The sequence below is a fragment of the Bos javanicus genome, chromosome 8, assembly GCF_032452875.1.
Source record: "Bos javanicus breed banteng chromosome 8, ARS-OSU_banteng_1.0, whole genome shotgun sequence".
In the NCBI taxonomy this organism is placed as follows: Eukaryota; Metazoa; Chordata; class Mammalia; order Artiodactyla; family Bovidae; genus Bos; species Bos javanicus.
Window position 1 is genome coordinate 64851695 of NC_083875.1, and position 26579 is coordinate 64878273.

At 40.6% G+C, this 26579-nt stretch overlaps 1 long non-coding RNA gene across 1 annotated transcript in view; it reads right to left on the minus strand.

Annotated features, from left to right (window-relative positions):
• Positions 1–498: 498 nt before the first annotated feature.
• Positions 499–26579, minus strand: part of LOC133252833 (uncharacterized) — a 58216-nt gene continuing 32135 nt past the window's right edge. The window contains exon 3 of the long non-coding RNA XR_009738095.1: positions 499–18535. This is a non-coding gene — a long non-coding RNA (uncharacterized LOC133252833). The remainder of the gene's footprint in view (positions 18536–26579) is intronic.

Genomic DNA, 26579 nt, shown 5'->3' on the forward strand with positions numbered 1-26579 from the left:
TCCAGTTACTTGATTTATGACAAAGGGAACATTGAAGTACAGTAAAAAAAAAATAAAAGATTTTTCTCTTTAACAAATTGTTCTGGGTCAACAGAATATTCATATGGAAAAATCATGAATTGGTCATCTACTTCACATCTTATACAAAAATTAATTCCAAGTGGATTATACTTAAAAATAAGACAGTTAAAATTAGAAACCTTCTAGAGGATAACATAGGAGAATACATTAATGACTTTGGAATAGACATAGGAGACATAGATATAGGAGAATACATTAATGACTTTAATTAATACATTAATACATTAATTAATACATTACATTAATACATTGGAATACATTAATACATAGGAGAATACATTAATGACTTTGGAATAGACATTAGGGTGGAAGCAGCACTCAACAAAAAGGAAAATTGGATGATATTAAAACTAAAAACTTTTGTTCATCAAATATACTATTGAAAGAGTGAAAAGCAAAGTACTAAGTCAGAGAAGATATTTGCAATAAGTGTATTTATAGACAATGAAGCTGTGTTCAGAATGTAAAAGGAACATGTACAATCAATAAGAAAAACAAAAACAACCCAATGTTTAAAAATGCAAAAAATCTTGAACAGAATTTCAAAGAAGAAGATATCCAAATAGCCAATAAGGACACGAAAAAGGGTTTAGGATCATTAGCCATTATGAAGATGAAAATTAAAATTCAGTTCGGTTCAGTCGCTCAGTCGTGTCCGACTCTTTGCGACCTCATGAATCGCAGCACGCCAGACCTCCCTGTCCATCACCAACTCCCGGAGTTCACCCAAATCACGTCCATCAAGCCAGTGATGCCATCCAGCCATCTCATCCTCTGTCGTCCCTTTCTCATCCTGCCCCCAATCCCTCCCAGCATCAGAGTCTTTTCCAATGAGTCAACTCTTCGCATGAGGTGGCCAAAGTACTGGAGTTTCAGCTTTAGCATCATTCCTTCCAAAGAAATCCCAGGGCTGATCTCCTTCAGAATGGACTGGTTGGATCTCCTTGCAGTCCAAGGGACTCTCAAGAGTCTTCTCCAACACCACAGTTCAAAAGCATCAATTCTTCGGTGCTCAGCCTTCTTCACAGTCCAACTCTCACATCCATACATGACTACTGGAAAAACCATAGCCTTGACTAGACGGACCTTTATTGGCAATGTCTTTTTTTCAAAAAATTCAAAAAAATGCTTTTGAATATGCTATCTAGGTTGGTCATAACCCTTCCTTCCAAGGAGTAAGCGTCTTTTAATTTCATGGCTGCAGTCACCATCTGCAGTGATTTTGGAGCCCAGAAAAATAAAGTCTGACACTGTTTCCGTTGTTTCCCCATCTATTTGCCACGAAGTGATGGGACCAGATGCCATGATCTTCATTTTCTGATTGTTGAACTTTAAGCCAACTTTTTCACTCTCCACTTTCACTTTCATCAAGAGGCTTTTTAGTTCCTCATCACGTTTCTCATGATGTACTCTGCATAGAAGTTAAATAAGCAGGGTGACAATATACAGCCTTGATGTACTCCTTTTCCTATTTGGAACCAGTCTGTTGTTCCATGTCCAGTTCTAACTGTTGCTTCCTGACCTGCATATAGGTTTCTCAAGAGGCAGGTCAGGTGGTCTGGTATTCCCATCTCTTTCAGAATTTTCCACAGTTTATTGTGATCCACACAATCAAAGGCTTTGGCATAGTCAATAAAGCAGAGATAGATGTTTTTCTGGAACTCTCTTGCTTTTTCCATGATCCAGTGGATGTTGGCAATTTGATCTCTGGTTCCTCTGTTTTTTCTAAAACCAGCTTGAACATCAGGAAGTTCATGGTTCACGTATTGCTGAAGCCTGGCTTGGAAAATTTTGAGCATTACTTTACTGGCATGTGAGATGAGTGCAATTGTGCGGTAGTTTGAGCATTCTTTGGCATGTTTTCCACTTTCACAGCATCATCTTTCAGGATTTGAAATAGCTCAACTGGAATTCCATCACCTCCACTAGCTTTGTTCATAGTGATGCTTCCTAAGGCCCACTTGACTTCACATTCTAGGATGTCTGGCTCTAGGTCAGTGATCACACCATCGTGATTATCTGGGTGGTGAAGATCTTTTTGTACAGTTCTTCTGTGTATTCTTGCCACCTCTTCTTAATATCTTCTGCTTCTATTAGGTCCATACCATTTCTGTCCTTTATCGAGCCCATCTTTGCATGAAATGTTCCCTTGGTATCTCTAATTTTCTTGAAGAAATCTCTAGTCTTTCCCATTCTGTTGTTTTCCTCTAATTCTTTGCATTGATCACTGAGGTAGGCTTTCTTATCTCTTCTTGCTATTCTTTGGAACTCTGCATTCAGATGCTTATATCTTTCCTATCTCCTTTGCTTTTTGCTTCTCTTCTTTTCACAGCTATTTGTAAGGCCTCCCCAGACAGCCATTTTGCTTTTTTGCATTTCTTTTCCATGGGGATGGTCTTGATCCCTGTCTCCTGTACAATGTCACGAACCTCATTCCATAGTTCATCAGGCACTCTATCTATCAGATGTAGGCCCTTAAATCTATTTCTCACTTCCACTGTATAATCATAAGGGATTTGATTTAGGTGATACCTGAATGGGCTAGTGGTTTCCCCTACTTTCTTCAATTTAAGTCTGAATTTGGCAATAAATCAGAAAGCAGTAACACTACACACTCACTGAAAGTGAAAGTGAAATCGCCTCAGTCTGACTCTGCCACCCTGTGGACTGCAGCCCACCAGGCTCCTCCGTTCATGGGATTCTCCAGGCAAGAATACTGGAGTGGGTTGCCATTTCCTTCTCCAGGGGATCTTCCCGACCCAGGGATCAAACCCAGGTTTCCCGCATTTCAGGCAGACGCTTTAACCTCTGAGCCACCAGGGAAGCCCTACACACTCACTGCTGCTGCTGCTAAGTCGCTTTAGTCGTGTCCGACTCTGTGTGACCCCATAGACGGCAGCCCACCAGGCTTCTCCACCCCTGGGATTCTTCAGGCAAGAACACTGGAGTGGGTTGCCATTTCCTTCTCCAAAGCATGAAAGTGAAAAGTGAAAGTGAAGTCCCTCAGTCGTGTCTGACTCTTTGCGACCCCATGGACTGCAGCCTACAGGCTCCTCCGTCCATGGGATTTTCCAGGCAAGAGTACTGGAGTGGGGTACACACTCACTAGAATGGCTAAATCTAAAACATTAACAATATCACATGTTGACAAGGATGTGCAGCAACTGGATCTCTGGTAGAAGTATAAATTGGAGGTTAAGCCATTGATATTACTCATATTCAACTACCTGAACCTTCCTAAGGTTCAAATGACTACAACTATTTTGGAAAACTTTGTCAGCGGTTATTAGAACTGAATATATAAATAGCTTATGATCCAGTAGCAGTTTCACTCTTAGGTATAAATCCAACAGAAATGAGGACATGTTGGCACCATAAAACATAATTAGGAATATTCATAGCATTATTTGTAATAGCTTAAAAAACTGTAAACTGCTCAAATATCCAGCTTAATGGAAAAATACAGAAATTGTGACATACTATCCAGTAGAATACTCCTCAACAATGAAAATGAAAAGACAATAGCTACAGGTGACAGTATAGATGAAAAACACACACATAATATTGAGTGGAAGAAGCTGGATACAAAAGAATGCAATAAGAAAACATGGTGATAGAAGACAGAATGATGCTTACCTTTGAGAAGGGGGTGTTAATGACTGGGAGGGGCACATTTTGGGGATTCTGGGGTGTGAATCATCTGTTTACTGATCTGTCTGCATGTGAAAATCCATCCAGCAGTACAAGTATGCTCTGTGTGCTTTTAAAATGTATACATACTTAAATTAGATATTTAACATGATTTCGTTAAAAATCATGGATGATGGAGAATCCCAGAGAGGTTTGTAACTCCAGGATGTTGGGGTGGGTGGGAGAGGTGCCCAGTTACCATCAGGTACGCTAGGAGAAGTGACCTAGTAGGTCTTTTGAGATGTGTGTGTAGGTGTGAAGGCGTGATGTGTGAAAGCAGAGAGGACCTGAGGACAGCGCTGCACCGCCCCTCCAAGCTCTCCTTGCCTGCATATGCTTTGGAAGAAATTGAGATGTTTCTGAGATCCAGTGGAGGACTCAGAGCTGCTGAAAAGGCCATGCTATTTCCTACTCTCATTCACATCCTGCATTCTTATCTGCTTACTGGTTTATGTTAAACACTAAAAACTGAGCCTTCTAAATTTGGCTCTTTGGAGCCCATATATCTTTTCATCTCCCCCAAAACATCGTTTTTGAAAACGAAACTCTTGATTCTTACAACTTTCAGATCATTGTTTGGAAGTTTAAGTTTGAACTGACATCTTTCTCTTGGCAATCCAGCTTTAACAATCTTTACTTTCTTCAAGGCAATGACCCTCTGGCTGAAAAGAGAAAATATAATGTACAAGGTGTGGGAAAAACAAAAGCATATTAAAATACTTTAACATGCTATCTTGACACTTTATATTAACTTTCATATTCACTTAATAATAAGCAACAATAAAGTAAAATATAAGATCTTTTGTACAGCTGTTTTGGAATGACAAAAAGGTGACAAAAATAGATGGCATTGTATGCCAGTAATACGGTGCCCAGAACAAGGAGGGTGACCTGCCAGTTTTCCATTGTTCTGTGGCCAGGTTTTGGTTTCACACACTGTAAGTGGGTCATTTATAAACCTGAGCATGTTTCAGTTCAGTTCAGTCACTCACTCGTGTCCGACTCTTTGCGACCCCATGAATCGCAGCACGCCAGGCCTCCCTGTCCATCACCAACTCCCGGAGTTCACTCAGACTCACGTCCATCGAGTCGGTGATGCCATCCAGCCATCTCATCCTCTGTCGTCCCCTTCTCATCCTGCCCCCAATCCCTCCCAGCATCAGAGTCTTTTCCAATGAGTCAACTCTTCGCATGAGGTGGCTAAAGTACTGGAGTTTCAGCTTTAGCATCATTCCTTCCAAAGAAATCCCAGGGCTGATCTCCTTCAGAATGGACTGGTTGGATCTCCTTGCAGTCCAAGGGACTCTCAAGAGTCTTCTCCAATACCAGAGTTCAAAAGCATCAATTCTTTGGTGCTCAGCCTTCTTCACAGTCCAACTCTCACATCCATACATGACCACTGGAAAAACCATAGCCTTGACTAGACGGGCCTTTATTGGCAATGTCTTTTTTTCAAAAAATTCAAAAAAATGCTTTTGAATATGCTATCTAGGTTGGTCATAATTTTCCTTCCAAGGAGTAAGCATCTTTTAATTTCATGGCTGCAGTCACCATCTGCAGTGCTTTTGGAGCCCCCCCAAAATAAAGTCTGACACTGTTTCCACTGTTTCCCCATCTCTTTCCCCTTCATGGGAAATAGATGGGACCAGATGCCATGAACTTCGTTTTCTGAATGTTGAGCTTTAAGCCAACTTTTTCACTCTCTACTTTCACTTTCATCAAGAGGCTTTTGAGTTCCTCTTCACTTTCTGCCATAAGGGTGGTGTCATCTGCATATCTGAAGTTATTAATATTTCTCCCAGCAATCTTGATTCCAGCTTGTGTTTCTTCCAGTCCAGCGTTTCTCATGATGTACTCTGCATATAAGTTAAATAAGCAGGGTGACAATATACAGCCTTGACGTACTCCTAGGTATGGATAAAGAGTGGAGGGGTACTATATTAACAGAACTATATTCTGTTGCTACAACAGAATGCTGTAGACTGGGTGGTTTAAACAACAGATACTTATTTCTCACAGTTCTGGAGGCTGGGAAGTCCGGGATCAAGATGCTGGTAGATCTGGTGTCTGCTAAGGACTGGCCTCCTGCTTCATAGACTGCAGTCTTCTCATTGTGTCCTCACATGGTGGAAGAGACAAGGCAGCTCTCTGGGGTCTTTTTATAAAGGCACTAATCCCATCATGAGATCATTCTCATGACCTGATCACTACTCAAAGGCCCCATCTCCACATACTATCACATTGGAGGTTAGGATTTCAAGATGTGAATTTGGGGGACACACTTAGTCCCTAACAGGTGCTGATACCACAACATATGGGAAATGGTGGAAGAGACTGTATGTTTTGCCCCCGGCCCAAAAATCCTAAAGAGAACTTGTCTATTGACTCTGAATATATACGAGGTTTGTCCCTTTTTAATATTTTAAATTATCCTTGTACATGTGTTTTGGGTTATATTACCTTACATACATTTTTGTATAAGGAGGGATTGGTAAGATATTTCCAAAGACAACACAATTCAGTTCTTTACATTGATCAGATTGACCTATTTAACATACTTAAGTTAAAAATTTGTTTTTCATTTTCAAATAAAATTTCAGATAAAATAAAAACATTTTATTAAGGCAACTATATGTGTAGTGCTGAAGACTTGCTGCAAAAGAGATTACAAAAGCTTCTTTGCTTCTTTAAGTAATTTTATATAATAGCTATCTTCTGCTTAGTATAGCACAGAAAATATCTTCTTAAAATTTAATATATAGTACTGGAGACTATTCATTGTCCCTATTTGCTTCAATAAATTTTAGAAAATAAAATATCCACATTGAGTTTTTTGAAGAAGCTTCAAAGTAAATTAGGGTAAGCAAAATAACAGTAAAATCTATTAAAATATGCACTTATGTGATAAAAGATAAACATTTTTCTATCTGAATCATGGAAAATAGGGATTATGGTTCTTTTATATGGAAAGAATTCTTTTATAGAAAAAAATATGGACTAGTTACTTGCATTTTTCTAGCTAGTGTCATCTCATGAAATTGAAATGAAGTGAAAGTCGCTCAGTCATGTCCAACACTTTGTGACCCCATGGACTGTAGCCTGCCAGGCTCTTCTGTCCATGGAATTCTCCAGGCCAGTATATTGGAGTGGGTAGCCGTTCCCTTCTCCAGGGGATCTTCCCAACCCAGGGATTGAACCCAGGTTTCCTACATTGCAGACAGATTCTTTACTGTCTGAGCCACCAGGGAAGCCCAAAGATACTGGAGTGGGTAGGCTATCCCTTCTCCAGGGGAATCTTCCTGACCAGGGATCGAACCGGGATCTCCTGCATTGCAGTCCTTGAGGGCTTCCTTGGAAGTATAGCTGGTAAAGAATCCACCTGCAATGCAGGAGACCCTGATTTGATTCCTGGGTCGGGAAGATCCCCTGGAGAAGGGAATGGCTATCCATTCCAGTTGTTTTTTCTTGTGGGCTTCCCTGGTGGTTGAGATGGTAAAGAATATATCTGCAAAGTGGGAGACCCATGTTCAATCCTTGGGCTGGGAAGATCCCCTGGAGAAAGGAATGGCTACCCACTCCACTATTCTTGCCTGGAGAATTCCATGGACAGAGGAACCTGGCTGGCTATACATTCATGGGGTCGCAAAGAGTTGCCATTAACACTTTTACATATGCTACTTTGCAAGAAATTGATCAGATACAAATAAAATTCAAGGATCAAAGAATGGTAGGAGAGGGAACAAGTTCGGTGTACACTCAGCTGAGGTGATTAAAACTTAAATCATCTTTGGTTTCCCAGGCTTTGCACAAGAACATTAAGTAACTCTTCACTTAATAGCAGTTAAATAACATCTATCCTAATGCCTGATTACTTAGAGCAAACTTTCTGGTCAGTACATTAGCAGGTGTCTCAAAAATACTTGTAACATTCTTATTGCAAAATTCTCATGCTAGAGAGACATAAGAGACACAGTGCCTTTATGGGGTCATCAGTTCAGGTGTTCCACTTCCATGCTTTCTGTCCTATCCCATCCCATCCCACTTCCCTCCACGCTGTTACATTCCTTCCATTCAGGTTCTCTGATTCCAGGCTTTCTATTGTGTACATTAACATTTCAGCATGGGGTGGCCCCTTTAATAAAAAAAATTATGGGGCAAGGTTGGGTATTGGTTGTGTCCATTGTTTTTGAGACTGTTTCATCATGAATGCCTCTACTGGGAAACTGTTACATGGCTTCTCAAACTTCAGCCTGTTTTATCTATTTCATCTCAGGTAAGAAGCAGAGTCCTATTTAAAGAAGAGAAATTTTTTTCTTGTCAAAGCTCATTCACTCACACAGCCACATGTTTTAAAGCCTAATTAGTCTCATCTTTTTAGAGCTTAACACAACACTGAGATCTGAAAGGCCCCTAGATGCCTTATAGCAGAGGCTTGGGAAAGAGGCTTTAGAATGATTTTTATTCATTCATTTATTCATCCATACATTATTTTACAGTGTTTTTTGTGTTTTGAACATTGCTAGATGCAGGAGAAAACAACAGTATGGAGATCCTTTGCCTCGTCCCAATTCCTCAGGTGCAGATCATTTCCTTCCCCCTTTATTTTATTTTATTTTATTTTTTCTGATTTTGAGCTCATTTGTAGTTTCTCCTAATTATCAGCTCGTAAGAAGTGAGTGGAGGCCCAGATTCCAATTCTGTACAAGGCACATACATTGGGTGAGACTAGCCATATGCCTCAATTGGCACATATTTCTTTTGTCAAGAAAGGATTTGTTACGTCTTTCATAGAGATTTAAAAAAAAATAGATGCAGTTTTTATTCTATTCTACGATAGAGATATCACTAAAGTTCATTAAGGAAAATTAACATAGGGCAGTTGACACTGAATTTGGATATGGTGTTGCCATATGAAATAAGTCTTCAGGATATACTAAAAATGGTTGTTTATATGAAATTTAATTGGCCATTATTTATTTATTTATTTTCTAAATTTGGCAATCTTATTTAGGCATCAAAAATTTTATAAAGTGGGTCAGGTCTGTAGTTGTTTTCTTTCAGTAGAATCCAATCCAAACTCTGCCAACAAGAATGGCATATAAAAGAGGCCTGGAGATCTTTTATGATCTAAGAGAATTCTATCTTGACCTTACCCTAAAGTCACCAAGATTATGTCAAGATTGCCTGACTCCTACAAGAGTCCTCAAATGGAGAGTCACATAGGCATTAGAAAGGATGCAAAATGTTCAAGTATCAGGGGCCTTCCAGGGGCCTTTCTATATTTGAGGCTAGAATGAAATTCATAAACATACACCTGCTCTGTAGAGGGCACAGTGGGGCTTCAGGTGAATCTCTGGGTTCACGGCACAAACAGTCCTTTACATACTGTTTATCCCAAAGACTAGAACAGTTCCAAAAGAGCTTCTCTGATTTGCCAAGAAAGATCTATTTTAAAATTCCTTATTAAAAAAAACTCCTATTTAAATATCATGGCAATGATCCCCCAGGCAAGGTGTAGTATTATAAAGAAAATTGTAAGATAAAAAGAGTTAGGAAGGGACTCTGAGGGAAAATTCTCTTCCCAGCAGAGACTTTCTGAACTCACGTACCCAATTAACTCCAAAGAGATTTACTGCTCAGTATTTTTAAGTTACTTGTACATGAATATTTTACAGTGATTTTAAAGAACAGATGTTCTCATATTTTTCCCTCTTGCAAATTTTGCAAATAATCTTTGAAAATGTCTGCAATATTCCAAAGTGCTTAACCTTTGCTCTGAGGTAATTACAGGTAAACATCTTGTTACCCACCATGTGAGATTTTCAAGGATGTTCCTAAGTCATCTATGAGTCGTGTTTGAAAATTTCTAGCACCTGGAAGAGTCTCCCAAAGAACGGGGTGAGGATTCACTCAACACAAATGCCCAGTAATGTCACTGACAATAGTTGATACTTCTTTCAAACCCCCTGAGGATCCAGCTTCACCCCAGAAATAAAAGGCAGATGGTTGAAATCAGTCATAGATGAAAAAGCAGAAGAAACTGGGGATGACTAGGTTGAAAAAGAGTGATGGAAAGATGACAGGGGAGCTTTCATTTGAACTCTGAGATGCTGTTGAGAGGAAGGCCAGAGCCAGCATGTCCAGGAGGAACCGAAGGAAGGTAGACTCTAGTCCATGCCAGAGGCCCATCCAAGGATGAGCGCGCCCACTCCTCTGATGAAAACAGCGAGGGGACTAAGATACCAGCAGGGGAAGTGGTCCACCTGAAGCCTGCCTTCTCAACTCTGTGCTTCTGTGGTTCACAGAAATTCACAACAGTAGAGCCAGAATGCATTGTTTCAGACCCCAGACATTGAGGATTCCTATTTGAATGTGAGTCTCAGCTCTTGCTGAGTGACCTTGGCTAAGTTGCTGAAGCTTCTCTATCTATGGCAAAGCATTGTGGTGCGGATTGAAGAACTTATGACTAATACCTGGCATCTACCAGGCACTCTGTAAGTACCTACTTAAACTCCCTTGAACCTACTAAATAAAACTATTTTACTTGGGTTGGTTTGGGCTTTGTTTTTCCGAGGTCTGGACCTTCTCTGATGAACTCATAAATACATCTGTGGAAGAAAACAGTGGAATGTTCACATAGTTTAGTGAGGTTGAAGAAGTAAGCAGCCTGAACCCTGGTGAGTTCCTGGGAAGATGGCTGCAGATTTCACAGTGGGGAGATGCTGGAACCAGCTTTGGCATTGCTCCTCTAGGGGTATGGGGCATTGGAAGGTACATGAAAGAGAACTGGGTACTGAAAATCGACCTCGTTCTCAAGGTCTGTTTTGGCCGGCAAGACTTCTCTGCATGAAAGAGTAGCAGCACTAGACCAGGATGCATAGATGGTGGGGGACACTGGACAGATGGTGGGGGGCACTGGATAGATGGGAGGACACTGGATACATGATGGGGGCTCTGAATGGATGGCTAGTTCCAGGGTCCGAGGAAGAGAGCCATAGGAGGTCTTCCCTACCCAACAAGAGTTTCAAAATGTGTAATCTCTTGGGAGTTTTCATACAGTTTAGGGAAGGGGAGGGAGCTATTAGGATAAGATACTGGATCTCTTGCTTTTGTGGATGGGACCATGCAACAGTTTTCCCTTAATCTGCAGAATAAATAAATGTGCCTTCCCTGCATCCCTGGAGTGTGCAGTGTCTCTGCTTTTCCCTGACACTTGCCGGCACCGGCGTTCACAGTCTTCTGCACTTTCAGAGCTGCAGCTCTCTCAGAGCACTCCCTCTTCTCCTTACTCCATGCAGACTGTGGGGATCTGTACTGGGGCTGCATTCATGTACTGTTTTCACTTTTTTCAATACTAGAGGGAGTTATGAAAACATCAGGGAGAAAATAGTTTTTTTCTTATAATACTAGCTTTTTGTCTTTACATGGTTCAATGTGTGGCAAAAACCACCACAATATTATAAAGTAATTAGCTGCCAATTAAAATAAATAAATTAATTTTTTTAAAAGAGAAAACATCAGGGAGAAAATATTTTTTTTCTCATGATACTAACTTTTTGTCTTTACACAGTTCAAAAAAAGAAACTGAGTTGAGCACATTGCCTGTTTAGGCTTCAGTTGTCGGCTGGTTCAAAAACCTTAAGATCTTTGATATAGTTGGAAAGTACTATTTAATCATATTTATAGTTGCAGTGGCAAAAATGAAGCTGGCATGATATGTTTGGATATTGCGACTTGTGTAGGGGAACTTTTGTATCAATGACTGACATTGGGAAGCAGTGTGTTGGCCTGGGAGAGAAATAGGCTTTAATCTCTTACCCAAAAGGGCTTCAGGAGAGATTGATCTCTAACCTCAAATTGCTTAAAGGTTCGGACTCAGGGTAGCTTCCTGTAAGACTTACTCAAAGGCACATGTGAAGACATTTTTGATTTAATGAATAATAATTAATGGTGTAATCACCCTTTAAAAAAAAAAATATGGTTCCTTCCATTCTTTACCAGAATCCTCAATATGTGTATGTATAAGATGGAGGTAATCGTTGGCAGGATTATTGGGAGGACTGGATGGCTCCTCTTACAATTGCTGTGAGTAGGAGGTCTTGGTGAATGGCAGCCTTAGCAGAAGTTATTGCCCCTGTACCCAGGCTCTCACATCTGCAGCTCTGTTCACACCACTGAGAGGCCATGGCTTTATCCTCCCTCCTTTATTCTGGATCTTGAAAGTGTCTTTTTTGAGGAGCCAGGTTTCCCAGCTGTGAACACAGTGAATCCAGGGGGAATTTACTATCCAGAGATCCATTTTTTTGGAACTCTATTTGCATGATTTTCCATATTTAATGACATCCCACCAGCAGGATAAACATACATGCAAGGTTGACTCATCTTTTCTTTCTCCTTGGATCAGGGACCCAAGAAAACAGGTGCAGGAAGCAGGTGGGAACTCTGGTGAGCAGGATGCTGCTATGCCATGCTTATATTGCTTAACAGCCCCACAGGGATGTGGGTGGAAGAAATGAGGGGCCCTTCAGGTAACGAGGGGCTCGTCTCTAATATGCAGCAGGTCTACAGAGAAGGGGAGTGGTGTGGAGTGCCTAAAAGCAGTTCTCCCAGAAGCCCTTTCAATCAAGACCAGAATGAGGCAGTTTCCATGGCAGTGACTGAGAGTTGTGAGTGGAGCCACGTCACTGGTGGTTTGTGTGGAGAGTTAGGATGCACGGACAATGAGGGAACCAATCTTTAGAGATTTAGGGCACACGGTTTGGCCGTGAAGGGAGAGAACTAATTGTGTCTCTGACAAGTGCAGTTTGCTCTTCTGGCTAGAGGAGTAGAGAGGCTCAAAGAATATCTCTTTGAGCTTTTTTAGAGAATAGGAGCGTTTCCAGATCGGATGAGAGAAATGACAGAAAAGGAAATAAAGAATGAAAAGGCTTCCAAAAGAAAAAAAACAACAACATAAATCAAAGTTTCAGTTCAGTTCAGTTCAGTTGCTCAGTCGTGTCCGACTCTTTGCGACCCCATGAATCGCAGCACGCCAGGCCTCCCTGTCCATCACCAACTCCCGGAGTTCACTCAGACTCCATCGATGTCAGTGATGCCATCCAGCCATCTCACCCTCTGTCGTCCCTTTCTCCTCCTGCCCCCAATCCCTCCCAGCATCAGAGTCTTTGCCAATGAGTCAGCTCTTCACGTGAGGTGACCAAAGTACTGGAGTTTCAGCTTTAGCATCATTCCTTCCAAAGAAATCCCAGGGCTGATCTCCTTCAGAGTGGACTGGTTGGATCTCCTTGCAGTCCAAGGGACTCTCAAGAGTCTTCTCCAACACCACAGTTCAAAAGCATCAATTCTTCGGCGCTCAGCCTTCTTCACAGTCCAACTCTCACATCCATACATGACCACAGGAAAAACCATAGCCTTGACTAGACGGACCTTTGTTGGCAAAGTAATGTCTCTGCTTTTGAATATGCTATCTAGGTTGGTCATAACTTTCCTTCCAAGGAGTCTTTTAATTTCATGGCTTCAGTCACCATCTGCAGTGATTTTGGAGCCCCCCCCAAAATAAAGTCTGACACTGTTTCCACTGTTTCTCCATCTATTTCCCATGAAGTGATGGGACCAGATGCCATGATCTTCGTTTTCTGAATGTTGAGCTTTAAGCCAACTTTTTCACTCTCCTCTTTCACTTTCATCAAGAGGCTTTTTAGTTCCTCTTCACTTTCTGCCATAAGGGTAGTGTCATCTGCTTAGGGAGAGGCAAATGGATGAATGTGGCATGTCAAAAATGTATGTACATGCACCGCCACCTTATTCCATAGTGTGCTTTGAAGCAATTTGCAGAAGTACACACAATACAAAAAGGATAAAAAATAAGTGAAGGGTTTGGGTTTTAAAAGGCAATTAGGACTCTGAGTGAAGACTGTAGCACAAGGTTCTCGCTCTTCTTACAAACCCACCAAAAACAACAGATTTTTAAAAAAGGGGGTGGGGGGAAAGCCCTTCATCTTCAATGAAAGAGGAAAAGGCCACAAACTATGAAGCATACCTACCAAATACTGTGAAATCTGGAGGAAAGTAAGAGAGGCACAGAGACTGCCTCAGGGCTTGAGCAAGAGAGAAATTTCCTAAATATGAGAATTCCTGCCCCAAAAGGAGCCTTTGGTGAGAATGACCTGGTCCAGGGCTGCATGGGTCACAGATGAACAGGAGTGACCCTGGAGAGGAACAGTGCATCCCTGGAGATGACTGGGAAGTTGGTGCTGAAGGCAAATCATATGGGTCTACCATTTCTACAACCTGAGGCCAACTGCTGGTCAAGCCCAAGGTGGGATGGGTGGAAGGAGGCTGAGGAGGCAGCCTTTGCTATTTGCCAGAGAGCCTGTGATTTAAAAGGCTTTGCTGTGAACAGTGTTGGCTAAAAATATGAAGGAAAATAAGCATCTGCGTGCAAGGGAAATAGTGAATTTGATGAAAGGGACATTGTAACAAGAAAGCTGAACCAAAGTTTCATGCCCCCCATCTCCTCCGCAGCTAACCTCTCCTGCCTTGCCCCCAAATAAAACTTCAGTAAAGAGCTAATCTCATTAAAAGCCAGTAAGGAATACAAAAGAATCCACATAAGACTTAGGTATAGAACCTACAAAGAAAGGAAGCATATGATTTATAAAAGACGCAAAAGCCTAAGAGACATCTTGATTATGCTTGAAATATCAAAGAGACTTCACTCTGGTGTGTCTGGTGATGACAAATTAAAGCATTATTTCTGTTGTGGAAAAAAAAATAGACTTGTTCATGGACTTGAGTTAGCCAAGTAAATATTTTCTTGGCAGTGCACAACATCAGTGCAAAATGCCTATTATGCACTGACTGTAATTATAGCATTCAATTAACATTCTTAAATGATTATCATTTCTGGCCTAGTGGTGGTTGAGACTTGGGAGATATGAGCTCTGCCTGATGTCTTTGCCTGGAAACCACTATCTGATATTTGTATTTGGAGATTTGATGTGGACACACTAGTGTAGAGTATGGAGGGGATGTGTAAGTCATGGCAAGTTTACATCACAACTCATTGTGGCTTGCTGTCCATCTTTTCAGTGAAACTAATTTACTAAGGTTAAAAAGAGAAGTCCAGGGGTCTCCAGGCACCACCGGTCATAGGTGGCCCAGTGGCTGGGACTCTGCACTCCCAATGCAGGGGGCCCAGGTTCCGTTCTTGGTCAGGGAACTAGATCCTGCATGCTGCAACTAAGAGTTCGCAGGCCACAGCAAAGATCCCACATGCCACAATGAGGATCCAAGGTCTCCCTTGCTGCAGCTAAGACTTGGAGCAGCGAAATAGGGAAATATTTTCTAAGAATAAATTTTCACTTTATAGCATTGACACTCACTGACAAACATGTTGCTTAGGTCCACAGAGTTGCAAACCGGTGTTTTTCTATGTGTTTGTCATATAGAACATGTCAACAAATATTTACAAATAAAGAAGTCCAGTTTCTGATATAATAGGCACTTTTCATATTAGTTTACTTGACTTATTTCTGGAATATGTGGGGTTTGAACCATTTTTCTCCAGAGGATTAGAAAGCTAGTGTAGAAGGAAGTGTCTATGTAGATTACACTTTAAACCTTTCTTGAACACAGTAGGACAGTGATTTATTAAGTGCAATTTGTAATTATTTCTCAAGTTTACAACCACGCTATGGAATGCTTGCTCCTTGGAAGAAAATAATCGACAAATCTAGACAGCATGTTAAAAAGCAGAGACATTACTTTGCCTACAAAGGTCTGTATAGTAAAAGGAATGGTTTTTCCAGTGCTCATGTATGGATGTGAGAGATGGATAATAAAAAAGGTTGAATGCCAAAGAATTGGGGCCTTCGAACTGTGGTGTGAAGACTCTTGAGACAGCAAGGAGATCAAACCAATCAAACCTAAGGGAAATCAACCCTGAATATTCATTGGAAGGACTGATGGTGAAGCTGAAGCTCCAATAATTTGGCCACCTGATGGGAAGAGCCAACTCATTGGAAAAGACCCTGATGCTGGGAGAGATTGAAGGCAGGAGGAGAAGGGGATGACAGAGGATGAGATGGTTGGATGGGATCACCAACTCAATGGACATGAATTTGAGCAAGCTCCAGGAGATGGTGAAGGACAGGGAAGTCTGGCATGCTGCAGTCCATGGGGTCCCAGAGTTGAACACGACTGAGCGACTGAACACAACATGGAAAAGGTGTCATCACTCCCATTTTACAGATGAGAAAACTGACTCAGGTTGTCATTGGTTCAAAATCAGATGGTACCTGGAGGAGCTGACTTTCAAATTCAGTGATGACAGAATGAGCCAATTAGCACTGAAAGGGTCATAGTACTGAGCATTCCTCCATTAGAAATGTTTCCTGAGGGACTTACCTGGCAGTCCAGTGGTTAAGACTCTAAGTTTCTGCTGTAGGGGGCATGGAATTCATCCCTGATTGGGAGAGGAAGATCCCACATGCTGTATGGTGTGCCTCCCCCCGCCACAACCTCCAAAAATAAAGAAATAGAAAAATTATTTCAGAAAAGAAAAATGTTTCTTAGAAGAAATCTACCTATTTAAAAGCTTCAGTAGGATGCAAGAAAGACACATGAATACATGTTTTATACCACTCTCGTGCAAAATATCATTAAAAGGACCAAAGGAATACAATTAGGAGGGAGAAAATACATACACAGGAAATAGGGAGCAGTTCTTTCTACTTTCTAGAAAGGACAAATGCTTCAGGCAGGATGCACTGGGGACATATATGCATTGGACCAAGCAGGCCAGTGGGGCTGCTCAAGAACCCTGGTCACATTCCGTTACCGTCTCCTGGCTCCATGCGGGGTTGGAGGTGAGGATGGGCCATGGAACTTCCAGAAGTATATCAGAGCAAGAAGTCTACCCAGGTGCACCTGCCTGCCTCATCAACTGGCATGGTGACCGGCAAGGACGCTGTTTCACTAGCTTCTAATGCAGGCTGTTCCTGGCACCAAGAAGGGACAGAAGTCAGGGCTTGAATCTCCTCTGGATTCAGCCCATTAATGGCCCAGAGGCCAACTGTTTACTCAACTGGTGCAAAAGAGTCCAAAGACTTGCCTTCTATGAGTCTCAGTCTTCTGTGGGTGCAGAATAAACTGAGCTCTGACAACTCTCAGGGAAGCCCCCAAGGGCAGGGAGTGCCCAGCGGAAGGAGTGATTCTGTGTGCAAGGGGATGGGGCCTCCTTGGAAAAGGTGAGAGGCTCTAAGTTTGACACAGTAACTGTGAATCTGAGGAGCCGAAAGTGCTGAGTGAATGGGAGTATCTGAAGAAGACACAAGTGGATGGGACAGGGGGAGCAAGTACTTGGGAAAATGGGAGAGGCAGGGCAATCCCAGCTCCCCCACACCCCAAGGGGCACACTTCCAGGCCTATGAGGAAAGTTTGCTGAGAGGCGCGTGAGCAGGAGAGTGGGTGGAGCAGTGTTCTCCCATGCTTTGGAAGGCTCTGCGATATTCCTGTATCCTCTGGCAGAAGTCATCGTGGACATTCAGGGAAGAAGTAGAGATTGCAGCTTTTTATGACAGAAGGAAACTTCTACCAGGATCGGGATCATATAGCCTTGTACTGTGTCTTAAGTGGTGGATTATGCTACATCCCAGGTTCTCAACAAACAGGAGCAAGAAGCAAAACAGTCCTGCTAGTACTCACTGAGCATCAGTTTCCCCAGCTCTAAATGGTGAGGGGTACTATATATTCTCCAGCATGTGGTAGCTGTGTAACCGAGCCTGGCATGTACAATATAAACTCAGCTAATATAAACAGACTCATTATTGTTTTGAGCTATTCAATTTCCAAATCCAATCCTTCTTCCTCTATTCAACAATGACCTCTTCTGGGAAAGCAAACAAGCAGAGAAACAAACAAATGGGATTTCTTTTGTATAAGATTTGCCAATTTCCTTCTTCCCTACATCTTCGGGCATGCTTTCTCACGCCCCTCATTTCATGGTTTTGTACATGTTGTTCCTTCTGTCTGAAACACCTTTCCTTGTCATCACCTTGTCATCACTGACTTATCCTTCAACCCTCAGCTCAGTGTCACTTCTGCTGTGCCTCTGATCTGCACGTCCCTCAATGATTCACCCTCTCATGGTGTACCTTCACCCCAGATCACAACCGTCTGGACATGGGTTTCCTTCACTAGACTGTGAGCCCCAGAGGATGGTGGCTCCTGTGTTTACTTTCCTTTTTACCTAGCATCAATATAGAAAACCTGAGCAAAAGTTTATTGAAAACTTGTCTTGAAGGAGAATCCATGAAATATTGGAGGAAAACACATTTTTAACCAATCTTGACATTGCATCACTGTGCACTAAAAAAAAAAAAAAAAGAAATTATTCTGAAATTAGATAAACTCTCATGATTCTTTCATTTAAGTGATTTTTACCCCACGGACTCCTTTCCTGGGCACTGGTCCGGCTCTAGGATGCAAAGGTGAGTGACAGAGTGTAGGCACTCATACCAAATGAGTGTGATGTCAGGGCTCCACATGAGGTATTCAGAGGGAGGAGACATGGATCTTTCACCCACAGTGGGGCGCAAGGATAGTCTTCCGTTACGTGAGGCTTTAGCTGTCTTCTGATTCTATAAGTTCAGCCTTTTAAGAGTCCACATGTAAGTGAGATCCTACAGCTGTCCTCTGATGCTGTGTTCTAGAGGTGGTCCAGTGACTGGATGGGGGAGTTCAGAGCTGTTGGATCTGGCCCCTGCAATAGATATAGAAATAGATGGAGAGAGAGCAGCAGCAGTCCAGGGGTCAGGAGACCCAAGTTCTTTAGTGAGCCTTGCTATCAAAAGTTGTGTGACTTTGGACAACCTGCTCCCTCTCCTTTGAGACAAGTTTCAAACTTTTGTAAATTTCTGCTTATATAAAAAAGGGGTGGATGAGACAATCTTAAGGTTCCTTTTAGGAAGCCTGGGTCTATGCCAGCTTGAAGTAGGCCCTGAGATCCATTGGTAGGAGCACTTTGATTGGGAAGAAACCCCATGGCCTACAAATTGGCTCTTCCCTGTTCCCAGCTGTGTGACTGGCATCTCACCAATATGGTCACAGCGTCTGATTTAAAGCACCTGTGTACTGCCTCTGAGCAGTCCAGACCCTTACTGCAGACTGATTAAAGCCATCCTAACGTCTAAATGAAAGTTCATGAACTAGACCAACCAACTGGCCTCAGAAAGGAAGGGGAGGAAATCTAAGCACAGGGAAGTGAGTCTGTTTATTTGTTTCTTAATTCTAATTAGAAAAAGGAAAAGAGTGTCAGGAGTCTTTAGTGATTCACATCTTAATAGCCTGGTTATAATTTATTAATCCCTTTCATCAAATTTTCAGTATCCCTTTCCCCAGGAGTCTGACTGACTCAAATGTATTTATTGTTTCTAGGTGGGATGTCATTAAATATTTGGCATCTCCTAAAGCGGCTTGGGAAACTGGATTATATACCATGTGAAGGCAAATTATTTCTGGAGGGAAAAGCATGAATAGATAAAACATTAGACAAAATGAATGATACATGCAGATACATTATTCTTTATAATAATCATAATGACCTCATATTTATCTCTAATAATGACAATGCAGTCTGCTATTTTACTTTTTCCTTTTCCCTACTGGCCTCTCTTCCCTTTCCCTTAATGGACATCCAATGGTTTTCCTTAAAATGGAATATCAACATGAAAAATTATATATTAATATATTATATGTAGTGTGATGATTACCACAATAAAGTTAACACATCCATCACCTCAGATAGTTTCTTTTCTTTTTTTTTTGTGGTGAGAAGATTTAAGACCTACTCAGAAAATTTCAAGTTTGCAAAATATGGTATTGTTACTTACAGTCACCATACTGTACATTAGATCCTCAGAACTTATTTATAATTCAAAGTTTGTTCCCTGTGACAAGGGTCTCTCCATTTTCCCCATCCTCCCAGTCCTGGCAACAACCTTTCTACTCTGATTCTAGGAGTTCAACTTTTATTTAAGATTCCACATATAAGTGAGATCGTATAGCATTTGTTGTTCTTTGTCTGACTTATTTCACTTAGCATAATACCCTCAAGGTTCATCCATGTTGTTGCAAATAGGATTTCTTTCCTTTTTAAAAAAAGCCTGGATTATATTCCATTGTATATACATACAGACAATTTTACTTCTTCCTGTTCAACTTGGATATTTTTACTTCTTTTTCTTGCCTAACTGCTCTGGCTAGGGCTTTCAGTAGCAGGTTGAATAGAAGTGGTGAGATCTTGGATAAAACACTTGTTTAGTTCCTGATCTTAAAGAAAACACTTTCAGCTTTTCACTGCTGAATATGATGTTAACCAGTGGCTTGTCATATATAGCTTTTATCATGTTGAATATGTTACTTCTATACTTAATTTGTTGAAAGTTTTTATCATGAAAGAATGTTGAATTCTGTCAAATGCTTTTTCTGCATCTTTTGAGATGATCATATGATTTTACCATTCATTTTTGTTAATGTGATGTGTCATACATATGGCTTTGTGTATGTTGAACTGTTTTTATATCCTAGGGATAAATTTCATTTGATCGTGGTTCTTTTAATGTGTTGTTGAATTCAGTTTTGCTAGAGTTTGGTTGAGAATTTTTATATCATGTTCATCAGTTTACTAGTTTGTAATTTTCTTTTCTTTTAGAGTCTTTATCTGGCTTTGGTATCAGAATGATACTAGCCTCATAAAATGAGCTTGGAAGTGTACCCTCCTCTTCAAGTTTGGAAGAGTTTGAGGAAGATTGGCATTAATTCTTCTTTAAATGTTTGATATAATTCACCAGTGAGGCTGTCTGGTTTCTACCGGGAGGTTGAGAGGTTTCTGATTACTAATTCAATCCCTTTACTTGCTATTGTTCAGATTTTCTATTTCTTCATAATTCAATCTTTGTAGGTTGCACATTTCTAGGAATTTAAACATTTCTTCTAGATTATCTGATTTGTTGCTGTATAATTGTTTATAGCAATCTCTTACGATCCTTCTGACACCTGTGGTGTCAGTTGTAATGTCTTCTTTTTATCATTTTATTTATTTGGATGACCCCTATTTTTCTTAGTTTAGCTAAAGGTTTGGTAATTTTAGTTGTCTTTCAAAAACAAACAATTTCATGGATCTTTTCTACTGTTTTTCTATTGTCCATTTCACTTATTTCTGCTCAAGTCTTTTATTATTTCCTTCCTTCTATTAACTTTAGGCTTAATTTGGTCTTCTTTTTCTACTTTCTTGAAATGTTATGTTATTTATTTGAGATTATTCTTTTTTTCTTAACATAGGTGTTTATAGCTATGAATTTTCCTTTTAGAAGTGTGTTTGCTGCATCCCATAAATATTGGTATGCTGTATTTCCATTGTTTGTCTCAAGATATTTTTGATTTGTTTGATTTCTTCCTTAACCCATTGGTTGTTTAGCAGTATGTGTTTAATTCCCATGTATTGCAAAATTTCCAAGTTTCCACCTGTTATTGATTCATACCATTGTGACTGAAAAAGATATATGATGTGAAATCAGCCTTCTTGAAGTTGTAACCACTTATTCTGTAGCCTAACATGTAGTCTTTTCTGGAGAATGTTCAGTGTGGCCTGTGACTAGTCTATGTTGTTGATCAGTTGCCCAGGCATGTCCAGCTCTGTGCGACTCCCTTCACTGCAGCATGCCAGGCTTCCCTGTCCTTCACTGTCTCCCAGAGCTTGATCGAACTCATATCCATTGAGTCAGTGATCCCATCCAATCATCTTGTTCTCTGTCATCCCCTTCTCCTCCTGCCTTCAATCCTTCCCAGCATCAGGGTCTATTCCAATGAGTTGGCTTTTTGCATCAAGTGGCCAAAGTATTGGAGCTTCTGCCTCAGCATCAGTCCCTCCGATGAATATTCAGGATTGATTTCCTTTAGGATTGGTCTATAGTGTTGTATAAATCTGCTGCTTTCTTATTAGTTTTACCCCTTGTTGTTAGTGGGATAATAAAGTCTCCTACTATCACTGTATTGTTATTTCTCCTTTCAGTTCTTTTAATATTGCTTCATATATTTAGGTGCTCTGAATGTTGGGTGACAAATATTTTAAATTGTTATATCCTCTCCATGAATTGGCCCTTTTTTATTATATAATTGATCCTTAAAATATGCAAGTGTTAGGGGCACTAACCTTTTGTAGCGATGAAAGTCTGCATATAACTTTATAGGCAGCCCTCCATATTTGCAGTTCTGCATCCATTGGATTTAACCAACTGTGGATCGTGTAGGTGGATCGTGTAGTACTGTAGGGCATTTGGTGAAAGAAATTCACATATTAGTGGACTCATTCAATCCAAATCCACATTGTTCAAAGGTCAACTGTATAATGACTTTTTAAAAATCTCATAACGGTTTTAAAAAGAATTTTTATCTATGTCTTTATTTTTGGCTGTGCTGGGTCTCTGTTGCTGTGTGGGCTTTATTTTGATTGCAGGGAAGCCAGGGCTATCTGTAGTTGCTGTGCTGAGGCCTCTCATTGCAGTGGCTTCTCTTGTGGAGCACAGGATCAAGTGGGCTTCAGCAGTTTTGACGCATGGGCTCAGGAGTTACGGTTCCCAGGCTCTAGAGCACAGGCTCAGAAGTTGTGGTGCACGGGCTTAGTTGCCTCGCAGCATGTGGGATCTTCCCAGATCAGGGATTAAACTTCTGTCTCCTACACTGGCTGGTGGATTCTTTACCACTGAGCCACAGGGAAGCCCCATCATGACCATTTTTAACTATTTTGACTATTCTATATCAGACTATTTTGTCTGATATAAGTATATCTGCTTTTGACCTCTTTTGGTAGACACTTGCTTGGAGTATCTTTTCTATCCCTTCACTTTCAGCCTGTATGTGTCCTTAAAGCTACAGTGAGTTTTTAATTATAGATAACATATCATTTTTTTAACCCATTTGGTTATCCTGTGTCTTTTAATTGAAGAATTTAGACCACTTATGTTTAAAATTATTACTGATAGGTAAGACCTATGATTGCCATTTTGTTCATTGTTTTCTGACTGTCTTGTAGTTTCTTTCCACATCTCTTGATGTTTTCCTTTGTGATTTGATGACTTTTTGTAGTGGTATGCTTTGATTCTTCACTCTTAATCTTTTATGTATTTATTACAGTTTTTTCCTTTCTGGTTACCATGAGAATTACATAAAATATCTAATAGTTATCCTGTTTAAAGTGGAGAACAACTTCAAATTTGCATACAAAAACTCTATACTTTTATTTCTCCGTCCCTTCAAATTTTAGGTTATTGATGTTACAGTTTATATCTTTTTATATTGTATATGAAAAACAAATTATTATAGTTATAGTTATTTTAATGCTTTTTTAACTTTTATACTAGTTGAAAGTGATTTATGTATCATTACAATATTAGACAATTCTGCCTTTGTTTAAGTATTTTTCTTTATCAGTGATTTATATGTTCATATGATTTACATTGTTAATTACTGTCCTTTCATTTCAGCTTGAAGAGCTCCCTTTAGTGTTTCTTGTAAGACAGGTCTAGTGGTAATGAATTCCCTAAATTTTTGTTTATCAAGCTTTTATTCATTCTGTTCTCTTCACCTACAAAGCACCAAAATATGTGGCAACATTTTTAAGGATAATAATTTTATGGATAATAATTTTCATTATTACAGAGCAGCAATGGACCTCAGGGATTATTTTAAAGATGAGGCCTGGAGTAAAGTGATTCAGAATCATAATGCTAAAAATGGAAAGGGTCTATCCTCTTTCTCAACTTTTCTACAGCATTTTCAATAAAAGTTGACCAGTCTTGATGAGTTTCTCTCCAGAGACAGAGAGCTTAACAATCTTCAGAGGCAATCTTTCTATCACGGAGAGCTGGACCATTAGAAAGTTCTTCCTCAATCAGCTAAAATCTTTCTCCCTTTAGCTTCCTCTCTATGTTTTTCAGTTTTATCCTTGGTGAGAAATAGCAGAGCCAGATGCTGGATGGACCCAGAGTGGGAAGACTCCTGAGAGAGGGACAGCCAAGTTTGACACAAATACCAACAATCCCAGGTATATCTACTTTGGATAGTTCCCTAAGTACAATGAAATATTAACGAATCATATGGCTTGTTCTGATTAGAAACAGGGATTCCCTCACATGGTCTAGCCTAGCTTACTGGAATTCTACAATAGATTTTAGTACTGAAGTCTTGGTCAATGTCATATTTTGGTACTCTTGACCATATCTGTCTTCCTTGAACTCCTTTTAAGGAACAAACTATTGATAATTGGGGAAAGCAAAATTTCGGGTATATACGGTTCCCCTGGTCAAATCCCATTTTTCATAACACCTTCCAAACTTATAACTTCTGATACAACAGACATTGACACTGTACACCCTTTAGCTCACATTAATTAACCTTAAAACTATACTGTGCATCCTTGGGCTTACACTGCACCTTCTCAGTCCTCTCTCCTAGCTACCAGGTCATGGCATCACCCATGTTTTTGAGTCCTCCATTTCTGAGTTCTTCCCCTCCTTGTAAAAGTAGTAACCCTTTAACATCTTTGGCCCAGCATTTATTTACACAGCTCAGGGTTGGCCAGCACCCCTAGCTTTCTTATCTACCAAAGTTTCCCTTGGAGAACAAGGTCTTCAGCATTTTTGTTGGCATATCTTGAAAATGTACATACTCACAATACAGAGCTTTTTTTCCTTTCCTATCAATAGCCAGCCTATAAACCTAACTTACCCCAAATCTGCAAATTAGTTGTTTTTAATGATGTGAACCAATTAATTCCCAAGAGCTACTTCATCCACACAGTCCCACCATACCTGTAAGGTGACTATTTTCACGGAAGGATCTGGGAAGCATACCTATTGCATAATTTCTAACCATCCTGAAAATAGCTTATCAAAAAGCCTCAAAATTTCCTAATGATTGGATACATCACATCTGGAGTCTGTGCATGTCTAAAACTCAGCCAACTGATAAGCAAGCATTATCTGGAGATGCTCCTGAATATTTGTTTAAAAAAAAAGTAATAATAAAACCTCATAAAGTACATGGGCTTCCCTGATGGCTCAGCTGGTAAAGAATCCGCCTGCAATGCGGGAGACCTGGGTTCGATCCCTGGGTTGGGAAGATCCCCTGGAGAAGGGAAAGGCTACCCACACCAGTATTCTGGCCTGGAGAATTCCCTGGACTGTAAAGTCCATGGGGTCGCAAAGAGTTGAATATGACTGAATGACTTTCTCACACACATAGAGTACAAATCCAAGGAAGCAGAGTGGCTAATGTCAAACTTTCCATTTATGTTTCAAAGCACTCACTTGAACAATGAGGTTTAGAATGGGCTTTGTATTGAATTTCTGACTAATGGATCTTTAAAGGACATATGCACTGCTTACTGTTGTCCAGATATTTTCTCAAGAACGTTACCCTCCCGTCTGGTACATACCAAGACTTATTACTCTGACCCAAAATCAAAGCAGGTAAGGAACGATTTGGTCTTCCATGTGACATCTGTCATTATTATAATGATAATAGTAATAGTTAACTACATGGCAGTTACTTGAGTCCCAGGCACTTTATATGCATTGTCTTTATCCCTACATCTCTAGGAAAATATGCATTACTGGTGAGAGTCATAAGTCGGCAAGATATTTTGCTGAGATCTCAAATCTGTGAGTCCTGATCTGCTGCCCACCTCAGTCTAACACCAGTCCTGCTAGGTCTATGAGCAAGGTACAAATGGACAGAGCTAGTCAGAGGAAATAGGTTTATAAGTACAGAGGGAGCTCTGGTACCAACTCTTACTGCCTGATGAGGTACGTCTAAATTATAAGGACCAAATTTGTGGTCCTGGATGGACTAAGTTGCCGGGAGCCGGCATATTGCATATTGAGTGCAGCACTTTCCACAGCATCATCTTTCAGGATCTGGAATAGCTCAACTGGAATTCTATCACTGCCAGGAGCCAGCGTGAGGAACTCCGCCCATGGCAAAGGTCATGAGGAAGGAGGCTCGGCATACGCCAAGGCGGGATCGAGCCTCAGGAGTCCCCCTGGAAATTCTCAAGCATCTGCCCCCAAAACCAGAGTCTGCCTACTTTCTGCTTTGTGCTTTCACCTACACCTCTGACTTTACGGGGGGCTGTCCCCTACTACCTCTCTCTGAAAAAAGAGTTAGCTTACAGCTCCAGTTAATAATTCCTGGGTGTGACAGTGTTTAACCTACAAACTCCTTTGGAAATCCTCTAGCCTGCCTGAATAGGTTTTTCCGGCCACATGTGATTGTTCAGAGCCTCCCAACTGAGAGGCAGGAGATGTTCTAAACTGTCTAAACACAGATTCCTTTAAGTAGTTAAAAGATTGATTAGAAATTGTATTGGTGAAGGGTTTTTCACTTATTGGGCCAATGTTTGCTGCTAAGTCTCCTTACTCCTTACCTACTGTGTCCTTGGCAATGTATTGATTGATATAATGGGTGTATAGAAATGTAAGTAGTAGCCTCAATGTTTGTAACCTTGGACCCTTGAGTTAATTCTTTTCTTGATTGAGCCCACCTCACCTTTGCCCTATAGGAATGCAGCTTTGTCCAATGCTTTTTTGGAGGCTGGTGCCTGACTTTGGAATAATCACCTTTATTTTTTATTTTTGTTTGTTTGTTTGTTTGTTTTCTAATTTTATTTTATTTTTAAACTTTACATAATTGTATTAGTTTTGCCAAATATCAAAATGAATCCACCACAGGTATACATGTGTTCCCCA